The following is a 15,314-nucleotide window of genomic DNA, read 5'->3' on the forward strand; positions in this document are numbered from 1 at the left end:
TTGTTAGATATTTACTTTTACAATTCATGAACATAGAATAGAACATAGAATACAAGGGGGCAGAATGCTTGATTCTTAGAATTCCTTTGAGTTCTAACGATTTGCCATTTCGGTTCAAACGTATTCCGTTTCCAGTGAAAATTGCATTTGAGATGACAATCAACTAGTGTCCAATCATAATGTGTGGCATAAATTTGTAAATGCTATGTTTTTGACTCGGTCAGATATATGTATGTATGTACATGGCGTTCTCACGAGTTGGAAAACCATCTTTTCTGTACACCGGAACAGAAACCAAAAAATGTTGTTTATTAAACTGCGTTACATTGAAAAAAAAAATGAAATGATAAAAATAACTTTCTTTTCATTTCAAAACACATAATTTCACGCAGGACAACGGCTGCGGTGTCAGCTAGTTAATCATATAATTATTAATTAATTTATGCTTTTGAATCGCACGTTTTATAGATAATTCATATGTAGTACTTTTCCGCATAAGCATATTTAAGATTTGGCGGTTTTAAGAAAGTAGGATCGAAATTAATGCTATTTTAGAAATATTGCAGGAAATGGTGTCAGGTTGAACTGGTCTGAACGCTAGTATTAAATAACAATAATAACAATTACTCCAATATAACTAGATTCATATAACAAAAATAACGTTAGCAGCTGGTAGTGGTAGTAGTGCAACCTATTGTTCTAAATGGACATAAAAATACAAGATACCTATGTATATACCTTTGCTCATATGTATATATTACGCGTTTATTTATGTTTGTAATAACACACATCATAAATATTATATAAGAGGGCCAGAATATTGCAGAATAAGTTGTTAAGCGATTACTTATGTTTTTAAATAGCAGCAATATTAAAGGAGGCATGCCTATACCAGTACGCAGATATTGTTACGGCCAACCAAATTTCAGTTCTATCATAATAAGAGAATATACATTCTCTTTCACTCTACAATATTTGAATGCATTTATATGTAATGATAAGAGAGGCTTGAACATTAGCAGTTGTAAAATAACAACAGCACCTGTTCATTGGATAAGGCAGAGCGACAGAGAGATTGCAAATAAATATTTTGTAACAAGTGCTTCGTGAATGGTACACCACCAGCTGCTTTTCGCTTATGCTTGTAACAGTTGTCACCATTGAGAATTACGAATTTTAATGGAATACTGTACACACATATATACATTTGTTCGTTGCAAAAATATATTTGTGATAATAATTGGAGATTGAAGTTTTTTTGTAGTTTTGCATTTTATTCGTTGAGTATGATTTTCTTAAGTAGAAAAACTGATATTTAAATCTGTAAAGCGTTTTATAGCTTGTTCTTGTTATTGGGCTATTATTATACTAGCTAGGTATTAATTTTATATGTTACCAGTTATCATTAATGTTGGAGGAAACAACATTTGACGTGAATTTGATGATGCTTTTGTTTTAATTGTGTAATTGCATCAGAGCATTTAGGTTGCACACAAGCCACGCCAGCACGCAGCCTCAGTGTGCCACAAATATCGAAGTGAAGTTGACCTCTTGCACATGAGCGCCCTTTCGTAAGGTTTTCTAACAATTCATTTGATAAATACCAATGAACCATTGTAAGATGCCATTAAGAAAATGAAAGAAAATAGTTACATTATACTGTTGTACTTACCATTTTGCCCCTCATCTTTGACAATAAACTTCGTCGGCCTCATTTGAAATTCGATGACACTTTTCTCTACGGCGCCAAGCATTGATGCAATACGCAGTCAGAAACACTACAGTGCTAGTTTCACTTTCGGCGAAAGAGTATCAGCATTTCCCGAACGCATTTCGCCTACATTTGGTTTATGTACACGCATCTCACCAAAGTAGTTAACCTGCTACTCAAACGATGTCTTAAGCAGTAAAAGTAGTGCTATGCTGCTATGATGACGCGGCTACGTATGATGATGGAGGTGAGAGCTGCCGGTTTTAATACGTTATACACACTATTTAAAAAGTAAACAACAAGTTTTATGAATTCAAATAATTAATGAAATAGTGCTATGGAAAACTAAATACACAATTATCGCATATTATATGATGCAAATCAATAACTTCTCGCACAGTGAATAATTAAACCAAAGTATTACAGCACAAGTGATGTGTCAAATTTACTAAAACAATTAACAATTCGTGTTCAAATAGCAAAGGAAAATAAAAATTAATTGTGAATCTATTAAATTAATTATTTTGGAGTGTAATAAGTGTTATACATGAGTTTATCCTCTGATTTCAGTTTAAACCAAAACATAAAAGTAGGGTGTGAAACTTTGTTAAATGTTAATTATAATGATGATTCATTATTTGTGACAGAAATTTCGTTGGTGTTTTCAAATAACAAATAAGAATGAATTTTCATTTGTCAAAAAATTTGTTAGACAAATAAGGTGTTAACTTTCCCAAATATAAAATTAGTTAATTGGTAGTCTGCAACTAATTATAAAAGATCTAATATTTGGCAATGTTTATTCTTATTGAAACTTTTAATGAAATTCTGTGGTGAAAATGGTTGAAATATTTTAAGATATAACTGGTGCAAAAATGGATAACACAACTATAAACCACACCATGTTTGCATTAAATAATTAATATGTACGGGAATTGTACCGAAGTAGCTCATTAAGCGACAGGACAGAGAGACGAATTTATCGAATAATATGTTATATGTATGTATACAATTTAAATTTTATATAAAAGTATTTTTGAAAGATTCCTTATGTAAAATAACTAGTACATATTTTTCTAACAATTTTAATGTGTACGCGTTTTTACCTGTGCAAACACGCCATTCATTCTCGTATGCATATACATATTTGTTTAAATATGTTAGACTTCCGAATGTAAGCGTACATATGTATATATAATAATTGCTTTGAGTGTTTACGTTTACGTGGCGCTGTCATTGGCTGTGCCAATTGAAAGAGTAAGTGCATTTGTGTGAATAACCGTTAACAAAAATAGACACAACTATACTGATGTCATTTACAAGAATTAGCTATATTCAATATTAGTTATCAAATAACCAAAGCATACCAAAACTTTAATTCTATATTTCAACAAACATACTTTTATATTTACGCAAAATGTTCCTATAGAGTATAATAGTTTTGTTCACCTAACCGTTGTTTGTATCACTTATATATATATATTTTTATATATGTTTATATATATGAACGATCAGAATCGTATCATCGAGCTGGTATCTAAATAAAACTAGGTATGTTGCTATTGCAGATGGGATGAATCGGACCATTGCCACGCCCATAAAACGCATCTAATCGAAAACGTATACAATTCCATGACTAAGCTCCACAGTAAATTTAGGAAGGTTATTTGGTATGACGTACCGCATTAGAGAAGGGCATATGCTGTTTGAAAGATATTGAAAAATTGCGCCTCCAGAATCAGCCAAAATGTTGTCTTAGTACATCCGACAGTGTTAAATTGAACAAAATCGAATTGTAACTCCGCCCACTCCCTATAAAACAGTTGTGGTAAAACTACTAAAAATGGTATAAATTAATAAATTAATAAATAAACGTGTCAGAGGCGTTAAATGTAACACCCAAAATAACAAGAGAGAACTTTATAAGAGACGGATGCCAAAATGGAACTATGGATGTGACACCGCACACTTTTAGGGCAAACACACGTCTCCGGATCTTCTACATCACTTTTAATCAAATACGGTACGCAACATTATTCTGGCATTATAACATTACGTTTGAAAATGGGCGATATCGAATCACAAGTACACCTTCTTTCCATATAACACAAATGTTATAGATTCTCTCACTTTCTAATGAATATATCGGAATAGAACTCTACACAACTCCGGCACACTAGTTGTGCCTAAAAATTGTCAAAATCAGATCATAACTCTTTAAGCATTAGAAACCGAATATGGGGATTCCAGTGCCTATTGCTATCTGTTTAACAAACATATCGGTTAATCTGTAAAACTAGTGCTTCTAAGAAAAGTCTGTCAAAAACGAACCGTACCATTCAGACACTGAATATGGAGACCCCAGTGTACATTGCCAACTTTTGAACGAAAATAACGGTTTTTTGGTAAAATAATGTCTGTATATGGAAAACGGATTAAACCAGGTTAGCTCTCAAATGCCTAATATAATCATTTTCGAACTTCCCGTTGACTTAAGTCCACATATATAAAAAGTTGTGAGTTATCGTAATGAAATTAAGAAAGCGTCTTTTCATAATAATAGTATACCTTAGTGGCTAAAATGAAAGAGATTGGGTGAAAAATTCAAGACCAAGTCTTCACATAATCCATGTTCAAACATCCGGTCGACTGTACTCCTTATATATGGGAGAGGATATATGTATGTGGTACTTTTGCAAAACTAAAAAAAACATATTTTTCTCTAAATAAGTATATATTATATCTCACAAAAACTATATGAACTGTTATACAATACGTAGATATAATATATAAGTAGTTCGGTACTATACATATGTGAAATTGGTTCACGAATTAACCAAGCTTCAATATGCTACATACATATAATATATATGGTGATTTTATTATATTTTATTCTAATTAACCTTATACTGAATATGTCTGCCTGTGCATGAGTATACCTCAGAAATGTCAAAATATATAGAGATTTCCGATTTCCACCTGATTTTAAACCTTTGAGGTTGGTCAAAATTTGTGATGTTATAATAAAAGAAAGTGGAAAAGTTTGTTAAAAATTATGTGATCCAAGTAGAGACACTTTTTTCAAAGCTTTTTTTTTGACATATCACGTGTGTCGTACAAGTTGTCATGTTAGTTTTGTTCAGTATTGTTTAGCATTTCGTCATAGAAAGACTTACGCCTGAACAACGTTCACAAATCGTTCAATTTTATTATACAAATTCGCGTTCTGTAAGGAATGTGTTTCGTGCGCGTTTGGCCAACTTATGGTCAATATAATCGGCATACTGAGTATACTATCCGCAACATCATCACCCATGTAATAGATCCCGTCTAGCAGGCATTGAAGAAAATATAGCAGCCATAAGTGAGACTGCACACGCAGACCGTAGAGAGAAGATTCGGCAACGTTCGCAGCAACTCCAACTGACGTATGGGACAACTTGGCGCTTTTATCGTGATCTTAAATTGAAATCGTACAAAATACAGCTTGTGCAAGGATTTATTCGGACATTCCGAAGCGCCATCACTTTGTTTTATGGGCTCTTGAAAAGTTTCAAAAGCACCTGACGTTTTTTAGGCAAATTTGGTTCAGTGATGAGGCTCATTTCTGGCGCAATGGGTATGTAAACAAGCACAATTGCTGCATTTAAGAAGAAGAAGAACCTGATGAGATTAAAGAGCTACCATTTCACCCTAAAAAACAACGGTATGGTATGGTTTGTGGGCCAGTGGAATCATCGGTCCATATTTCTTCACAATTGATGTCAATGAGAACGTAACCGTCAATGGCAACCGTTATCGCGATTATTTGATGCCTGAAATTCAAGTTCGTGATTTCGGCGACATTTCTAAGACGGTGCCACTTTCCACACATCGCATCAATCATTGGATTTATTGAAAAAGCACTTCGGTGAGCAGATAATTTTACGTTTTTGACCGATCGATTTGCCACAAAGATCGTGTGATATCACACCGTTAGATTTTTTCCTGTGGGGATAGTAAGTCCATGCGGATAATGTCGCTTCAATTCAGGCCTTGGACCAAAGCATCGGGGGTGTCTTTAGCCAGTTACCAGCCGAAATGCTCGCACGAATCATAGAAAATTGGACTCACCGGATGGTCCTAGCCACGGCCAATATTTTAAAGAGATTAAAAATAATGCCTAAACATGTTTTTTCGAATGATAATAAGCATTCCCCTATAAATTTGTAATTTGAGTTTTTTCTTTAAAAATGTAGGGAACTTCGAAACCTTTATAACCGAGGAAGTTCTAAATACATTGACCCGACTTCGTGGGATCCTAGTGGAAAATAAGTAATTGTGCACGGTTTTTGATATAAAATGAACCTAATATATAGATTACTCATACGTTCATAAATTTGCCACCAACCTGTAAATTCTTTACTACATCAACAGTTCATATATCAACGCAGCAACAGCAATTCACAATTTGTCCTCACAATAACAACAACAGCAAAATTGAATAAAGATACGTTACAGCAGCAACAACAACACCAGGTGCAGTTCATTGCATCAGCGATAGTAACACCAAAATTGTGCCAAGAGTAGGGAATAGCAAATAGGGTTTATATTTTTTATTTTTAGTTCTAGTTTGGATTTTAAATAAAGCGCACGCTCCTACTGGAATTCACAATCTTTTAATAAGCACATAGTGCTGAAATCATAATTGGAGTCGAACGCGGTTTCAGTGAAAACTAATTCCTGAGGACTACAGACAAGATCTTTTATAAATTTTTCATGTGACTTGGTGTAAAAAGTAAAAACAAAGCAAGTAAGGAAGGGCTAAGTTGTTACGGAAAAAACGGTTCAAAAGGATCTAGATCCAAAGTTTTAATAGATAATAGGAAGGCTCACAAGAGTAATCTCAGGTAATAATTTTTGATTTTATTTTCCCCTTTACAGAGTTATATTACCACTTTTTCGTACTCGGGGATCCGACAGCATAATTATCAAATTTGCAAAAATCCAACTACATACAAGTTATTGACGGAAATATAGCAGTTTCGGACAAACATGACTTCTTAACGCATCGAATAAATTTGATAAATTACCTCACCGTTTTGAGAGAAACGGAAAATATATTTCACGTTTTCCTCAATCACACATGACTAAAGTTCTTCAGGCAGACATTGATCAAATTTATCGATTGATTGACACGGTGAAAATTCACAATAGATAAGCGCGAAGCATATATATAATTGACACTGCGCTAAAATACAGGGCTGGAAGTCCAGATTTCGACAATTTTAATGATCTTATATTTAAAGCACAAGAATTTATGGAATGATCGTCAACTTTTCATAAACTCTCAGATACAACAGCATATCGATAAATTCATTGAGACTGTTAACAAATTTTATTCTTCTTCTTTATTGGCGTAGACACCGCTTACACGATTATAGCCGAGTTAACAACAGCAAATATTATTGCCAATACAAAACAAACCGACGCTATCACTGGTAATCTCTTCGAATTGCTAATGGCCAGAAATAGAGCAGTTATAACAAATTTGGACAGTATCATTTACTCCGACCGATACCGTTGCGGATCGCGGCAACTCAACGTTTTCAGTTACAAACTGCAAGCTTTTGTAAAATAAGAAAAAAATTCTACAATTGTGTGACAACTATTCAACAATAATAAGGCGTCATGAAAAACTACCTCCAATAACCTTGATCCTAACATCGAAGTTGGCATTGGCTTACTTATCATAAACGACCAAACAGTCGAAGTTCGGGAAGAAGAAACTTCATCGATTACAATAACCGGCACTTATTTAGTAACATTCGAAGGAGAAGTTTGCATTAATGGTACGACGTTTTTCAACGAAACCTCCGACCTGCAATTCCTTCAACACAGTTTTTCAACTTGTGATACTGGCTGTTGCTACCATTATAGGTGAAGCATTAGTATTTTGGATGTACAGGGCGAATAAACGCATTCAGGACAGAGATAATAAGAAGAAAGCGGTAGCCAATATCATGAAAGCGGCCGCGGCCGGCCTTGATTTAGACGGGGCAGTTAACACATTAGAACGCAAATTTTTCGCTACATCAACAGTTCATATTTCAACGCAGCAACAGAAATTCATCATTTGTCCTCACAATAACAACAACCTCCAAATTGCATTAAGGTACGCTACAGCAACAACAATATTAGCAGGTGCAGTTCATTGCAGCAGCGGTAGTTACTCCAAAATTGTGCCAAGAGTAGGGAAAAGCAAGCAGGACTTATATTTTAAGATTTAGTTTTAGTTTGGAATTTAAATAAAGCGCATAGCGTTCGCTCCAGCTAGAATCCACAATCTTTTAATAAACACATAGTGCTGAAATCAAAATTTATATAATTTCATTGTATCCCATTGGTTCTTATTAATATCAACTATTTCACTTTAACTGATCGGCAAATATCTATCCCTATGTATGCTTAAATTTAGAAAACAATGTAACGGATTTTGATACAGTTTTTTTTTTTATAGATAGAGTGATTGAAGAGGAAGGTTTTAAAAATAAATTAAATCGTGGAGAAATGCTGTTATTATTGAGGTTTGGTTTTTAGGAATGTTCAATTCCATTTCCATGAATTTCAATGATGATTTCGGCTGATTTTTGATGAATTCACGCATAGTTTCGATGGAATTTCCGGTGATCACGAATCTTGATCGGCCCACATGTTAATCGTCATTTGTGTCCTCACGACCACTTTGAAAACGTTGAAACCACTCGTGCACTCTGCTACGGGATAGGCCATAAACTTGTGTCATCAACTGAAACGTTTCGGTAAAGGTTTTACCAATTCTAAAACAAAATTTAATTTTGGCTCTTTCTTCGCAGCTCATTTTCGCACCGATAACACAAACATACTGACATTTAAAACGCAATAACTTCGCTTCTAATCGTTGAAATGTTTTGAAATTCTCACTGGACAATCGATAAAGATAGCTGATTCTAACGCATCAGTGGACCTCCAAAAGGAGGCGATTCAAAGTCCTGTTTACTTCGTCGTCCTTCTGCTGAGGCGGTGTGTCCTAGGAATGTAATTTCGGACTTTCGAAGGACTGACTTTGTAGTATTGAGTCTTTGGTTATGTTTTTGTAGGCGCTCAAAGAGTTGACAGAGGTGACATAGATGTTTATTTAAGGATGATGATGCGGCGCAGATGTCACCCATGTATGGACATGTAAAATCTAGTTCTCGTAGGACATCATGTATGAATCTTTGCATGTCTGCGCTGCGTTGCGAAGACCGAAGGGTCTTCCGAAAGTCGAAATGATAGCTGCTTTCGGAATATCCTCTGGATTTACGGGAATTCGGAGGAAAGCTTTTTGCGGATCGATCTTTGAAAAGATCATCTTACCTTTTAAATTGTATATCTTTATTTATTAAAGGAAATACAATTATGAATAATTATACTGCCTATAAAACATAACAGCACTAGCGACAGGGCCTTCGGCTGAATACCTTTTAAATTATAGGTAAAGTCCAGTAGATATGGAATTGGATATCGGTCTGGATCTGTTACACTGTTGAATGCCCTGAAATCTCCACATGGTCGCCAGGTACCGTCTGTTTTCATTACCATGTGAAGATGGCTGGCCCAACTACTGTTCGATGGGCGGCAGATGCCCAATTTGATTATACTTTCGAATTCTGCTTTAGGCGCTGCCAGTTTATCTGGTGAAAGGCGTCTTGGTCGTGTAGATAGAGGTAGATTCAGCGCATTCTGCGAATTTTATTCTATCTCTTCGATCGACGGATAATGGGTTCCCCGGAATGGCAATTTCAGTTTGTTTTTTAATGGTTGCCATGAATGCGGGAGCAAGAAGGCGTTTCATACCCAAAATATCCACCAAAATCGTTCGAACCGACTCATGAGAGATGTCGAGCTCTCTTGCCATCTCTTTAACACGTGCTTGACGATTTTCTAGCGCGATATTCTTTACTTTTTTAATATTTTCATCAATTGAAGAATTTTAAGCGGCTGCTTTAAAAGTGCACTTTCTATAAGGGCGGATATGCAAAATTTTGTGGGTTTATATGGAAAAAGCACAGCCAAAAAGTCACCATTCACACAAAGGAAGGCTGCACGACTTTATCGGATAACAAAATTGGAATCAATATAATTGGCAAAAGATTATGTAGTTTGATGAAAGCAAATTTAATTTTAAGCTCTCAAATTTACGTTACGTGCGGCGTTGAGGTAGTCAGAGGTTGCATGATAATAGTACACCCAACTCTTTTTTTACACGGTAGATACGTTCCTCAGAAATCCGTGTGAAAAAACGTGTAAAAAAAGAGGCGTTTCCTATAGAAAATGTCATCTGAAAACCGTGTAAGATTAAATAAAGAAAAAGTTTTACTTCGAAAAACCGTGTAAAAAATGTTGAAAACTATGAAAAATCGGATATGCATACAAATTGTATGTCCATATGGCATTTTATTGAGCATTAAAACTTAAAATACATAATTCATACGGGTGAAAAATTGGTATATTAAGCAAAAACAAAAGAAATCTGTTAATCCAGAACTAAGAACAGAAAAATTAGAATAGAAATAAGGAAAACATATTTACATTGCTACATAATTATTCGTCGCTACTTGAAAACAATTGTTTGCGACGAACTGGAGTAAAGTCGGTATCATCGCTGGAGATATCCATTTCAGCAATTTAAATATCATATGAACAAGATGTGTAGGTAAGAGTTATCGAATAAAGGGATTTCCCAGTTACTACTATGTATGTTCATTTCAGCAATGGTGCTAAGTGTGGTAAAAACAAACATAATGACAAGACAGTGATTTAAAAACCGAAGTAGATTAAAAATTTTTTACAAAAAAAAATTTTCTCAACCGTGTAACTTCAAGTCCGTGTAAAAAGAAACCGTGTAAAAAAAGAGTTAGGTGTATAGTAAAGAAAATTAGGTTTTCAAATGCTAATGACCTATACACCTTTCTGATGAAATAGTGAATCCATAATTAAAGTGCCTTATCCTTATATCGATCACCTAATATTCCAGGATGACTCAGCGCCATGCCATCGAGCAAAATGGCCAAATTTCGATTCGAAACAAATCTTCGTTAAAACATCTGTGCAATATTGGTGTATAGTATATTAAGCTCGAGTTTTTATTTTTGGTTGACCGTTAGTGGTGAAAATTATTTAGTCGCTATAAAATAACTCCATATTTTTTTCAAGGATTAAACATTATGGTTGTTTTTTGTTATTGGTTGACCTCCATGATGAAACATCTCCGATCATGTTGTGATAGATAGACGCCAAGTCTACTGTTTCCTTGACGTGCGTACGTTACAAGGTTTTTACATTGATTTGGATCATTCTCTTGATGTAGCAAAGATACGGGCTCGCCTCTGTATAGCAAAGCACACCCGTCAGCAAACAAATGAAAGGTACGACGTTCAGAAGTTGGAATCACAACCGACATCTTACTTACAGCTGGTGCAATAAGGGATGGTCGTGTCGCAGCCTACCTCGCAATATTACGATTGACTACAACACGAGCGGGGTAGGATAGATAACGATAGTTGAAGATGTAAATGAAATGCATGCGCTCAGAAACAAAGAAAGAAGCCGAAATGCGTGAGTTTGAAAAGATGGAGGCTGGCCAACAGTGGTAATGTTCGAAATTTCTATGAAATTGCCTAATCCACAAAAAGGGAGACCCCACAATAATACGCATATAAGGTCTTATGAAACATAGTGTAAGAAAGACCGAAGCCCACCGCCAATAGGACCTTATCAGTGTGACTTTAGACCTGAAATATCTACCCTCCATCAGATTTTCGCTATGCGCCATATCTTGCACACCAACTTTTCGTCGATTTTAAGGCCGCCTTCGTGCCGCTATGTCTAAATTTGGTATTCCCACAAAGCTAATGCAGCTGTGTAAGCTGACGTTGAGCAACATCAAATGCTCCGTCAGAATCGGGAAATACCTCTACGAGTCGTTCGATATCAAGAAAGGTTTCAAACAAGGAAACTTCCTATCGTGCAGAATAGAAAAAGTACAATCTTCTATAAGAGTGCACAGCTGCTGGTGTACGTCGATGATATTGATATCATATTCCTCAACAACCGCGTCGTTAGATCTGTTTTCTGTAGAAGCGCATCTAAGGAAGCGAAGCGTCTGAATGTGAACGACAAAAAGACGAAATATCTTATCGTTGTGGACACTCATAATTTGAAGTCATAGATAATTCCGCTCAACAGCAATGTCAGCTTAGAAATTCAACTCTTGTCCACAGGTGCTACTTTGGACTAAGTACGCAATCAAAATGGAAGTCTTCTCCGTCTGTTGTTCCCCTCCTGCTATATGGTCTGATCACTTACACGGAAAGGTTCTCCTGACGGAGCTTTTGGCATTGCTCAACGTCAGTTTACATAGCCGTATTAGTTCCGTGGGGATACCAAAAGCAGAAGTCGCGGTATAAAGGCAGTTCCTTTTTGTGCTGTAAAAAGCAGCTTTGATATCGACAAAGAGGTGGTGCGTGTCGATTCTCTATTCACGGGTCTTTTCCAAGATTTGGCGTATGGTAAATAACTGGTCAGTTGTTGATTTTCCAGGCCTAAAGCCACACTGATATGGTCGAATCAGTTTGTTGACGGTGGGCTTTAATTTTTCACACAATACGCGCGATAGAACCTTATATGCGATGATGAGAAGGCTTATCTCTTGTTAGTTGGCAGAGCATACATAAATTCAAAATGTAGGACATGCTATTCTACAAAGAAGCTGATGCATGCTCCTTATCAGTTCTTCGCCGCCGTTTCTTAATGTGTAAGCAGGCAATCCATCAGCCCCCGCCGCTATGTTGTTCTGTAATTGCTATTCGGACTTCTTCATGGTCGGGCAATGGAACGTCTACTCCATTATAATCGACTCGAGAATCGGGTTCACCATCTCTTGGTGTTATGATTTCAATGCCATTCAGCAGGCTGGAGAAGTGTTCCCTCCATGATTTAAGTATGCTTTGGCCATCAGTCACTGGGTGTTCTTCAAGAGTATGCTCCAGTCTTTAAACCTTCTGTTAGTCGTCGCATCTTTTCGTAGGATTCTCGAGCATTACCCCTGTAGGTCAGCTTGTCGAGCTCTTCGCATTTACGCATTTCGGCAGCTCACATTTTTTGTCTGCAAATGCGTCTCGCTTCTTTCTTCAACTATCGGTATCTATCCCATCCCGCACGTGTTGTGGTCGGTTCTAACGTCTGTTTTCTCTCCACTGCGAGTGCTTAAGGGATCTGTCTTGAACGAATTTGGTTATTTTAGCTTGATGGTGTGAGAGATATGTAGATTAAACATCACACAGGGCGGGGCTGCGCCTATTTTCACACATTTTTTTGTGCAGGATTGTCCTTTGTTACTTTTATTTCTTGTGCCAAATTACAGTTTTGTGTCCTTATTTCTTGCTTAGTTATGGCACTGTATAAGTTTCGTTTTTCGTTCTTTCTCTTTTTCTATGAAACACTATACCAAGTTTAATTCGAGCTTCTCAATTTTTACTCAAGTTACAGCTCACACGGACAGACGTTCGAATAAAGAGTCACCCGAATTTCAACTCCGCTTTTCATTCGAATCCTACTTATATACATGTGTATATATATAACGATATATGCTCCGTACATCCGTTAGGTGATCAAAACTACTATAATCTGTAGCAACATGTTACAAAAGTATAGAAATATGACAGACTTCCTTCCCGGTCAGTGAAGTCGAAATAACATCTTTCCACAACTTTTCCCGGATAAGGGAATCATTATCTTCGTTAGTATTATTGGTGAATATTGTCATCTTAACAGTTTTTGGTGAGAGCACAACGCAAAACTCGCATCAAAAATGTTGATGCATAAGTTAAAGCGACGAGTCCCTGATGAACTTTATTACTCATAAAATTTACCAGTGCACAGTAGCCGATTTTTAAAAAAGCTGGCCAAAACTCAAAAAGTCCTTTGATCGCACCGAAACTTCGTGTATAGTAAGCTTTTTCTAAATTTCAAATATGATATGATACCAAATAGCAGACGTGGACTCTTCAAATTTGGGGTACGTGTTCCAATTGGAGCCAAACATCCGTTATTCAAACCTATACTTAATAATAAGTTGTAAGTTTTTGACGTGATTTTCTGGTAAAATTTGAATTACATCCCATTGCACATCTAAAATTCTGCATGTCAAGTGATCAAAAATTTATTGATAAATAATGTGCTTCGGCGAAAAATTAATCAACTTGGTCAGTATTTCCTTTAGCGCCAATAAAACTTTTTTGTTTGTTCTTTGTTCAATGCTTTATAAAAAGTGTTGCAGTGATCGGATTTAGTTCAAATATGCGCCGTTTCTTTCGATAATCTGTTTCCATCCAGACGGCAACTTCATAATATCCCCCTCTCCTTATTTGCGAAGAACTCGAACAGCCACTTTTCACAAGCCTCTTTTGAGTTCAACTCTAAACCAACATGGACAGGAATAGGTGGTAATCACTTGGCGCTATGTCCGGGCTATATGGTGGATGCGATAAAACCTCCCATCCGAGCTCCCGTAGCTTCTGATGAGTCATCAACGAAGTGTGAGGTCTGGCGTTGTCCTGGTGGAACACTACACCCTTCCTGTTGGCCAATTCTGGACGCTTCTGGTCGATCGCCTGCTTCAAGCGGTCCAATTGTTCGCAGTATATGGTAGAATTAGGCGTCTGGCCATATGGGACCAGCTCATAGTGCCACATGCCGATCTTATTCGAGGTTTTCCATGATTTGATCGGTGGCTGGCTTAACCATGGTGTCGTTTTCACCCGCTCTGAATCGTCGAAACCATTCTTCCGCAGTTCGAAGTGATAAAGTTCCATCCCCCAAAACACCATTAATCTCACGGAACGTTTTTCTAGCGGATTTGCCTTTAACGAAGGAAAACTTTAAAATAGCACGAATTTCGGCGTTAGTGAACTCCATGTCTACACATCTATAACTGTTGAACGCAATATCCAAACTAATCACGCATAGCGTCGTTTTGAAGGTTTTGTCAAGACCTTTCAAAGATGTATATTATTGCCAGATACGAGCTCTGTAGCGCTTTATACATAGCCGCGAAATTCAAAAGACAAAAAGGCGAAAGAGAGAATTTGACCTAATACAAGCTTATAAAATCAGTTAATGCATTACTCCAGCGTCCATGTACCACATATGTACAACAAAAAGTAGTAAGAGTTTTTAAATTTCGAGCGGAGACCCGCTCGTTCAAATGTTTTTTTCTAGGGTGGTATGACTGTCAGTGACATCTGTACCAAATAATACTCATAATTTCCTAAGTACATAAAGTGCATTTGGCGATTTTTACGATGAGTAAATTATTCAACAAAGAAGTTTCATCAAATTCTGTGTGTGGAAAAAGATTTGTGGTGACGCTACGTTCAGAATGTTGAAGAAGGCCTTCAGTGATAATTGTTTATCACGCGCTAGTGTCATTGAATGGTTCAAATTATTCAAAGAGAATTGGTTCCAAAATCACTCAATTTTTTCAGCGTCGTGTTAACGTCTGCAAAACAATGCTTTCCACCTACCAGGCTGTCAGGAAACG

The 15,314-nt window shown here is 36.4% G+C and overlaps 1 protein-coding gene across 9 annotated transcripts in view; it reads left to right on the top strand.

The window, feature by feature from the left end:
* Nucleotides 1-1,456: 1,456 nt before the first annotated feature.
* The window catches only part of LOC120779509, a 99,650-nt gene continuing 85,792 nt past the window's right edge, over nucleotides 1,457-15,314 (top strand). For 2 of the 9 annotated variants that reach the window (XM_040111818.1, XM_040111822.1), the window contains exon 1: nucleotides 1,458-2,711. The gene's annotated coding sequence lies outside the window, so the exon portion shown is untranslated. Of the gene's footprint in view, nucleotides 2,712-2,918; nucleotides 2,969-15,314 lie in introns of those variants that run through there. The other 7 variants (XM_040111821.1, XM_040111826.1, XM_040111819.1 and 4 more) reach the window with 6 other exon arrangements.

Source organism: Bactrocera tryoni, unplaced genomic scaffold, assembly GCF_016617805.1.
Source record: "Bactrocera tryoni isolate S06 unplaced genomic scaffold, CSIRO_BtryS06_freeze2 scaffold_11, whole genome shotgun sequence".
Classification (NCBI taxonomy): domain Eukaryota; kingdom Metazoa; phylum Arthropoda; class Insecta; order Diptera; family Tephritidae; genus Bactrocera; species Bactrocera tryoni.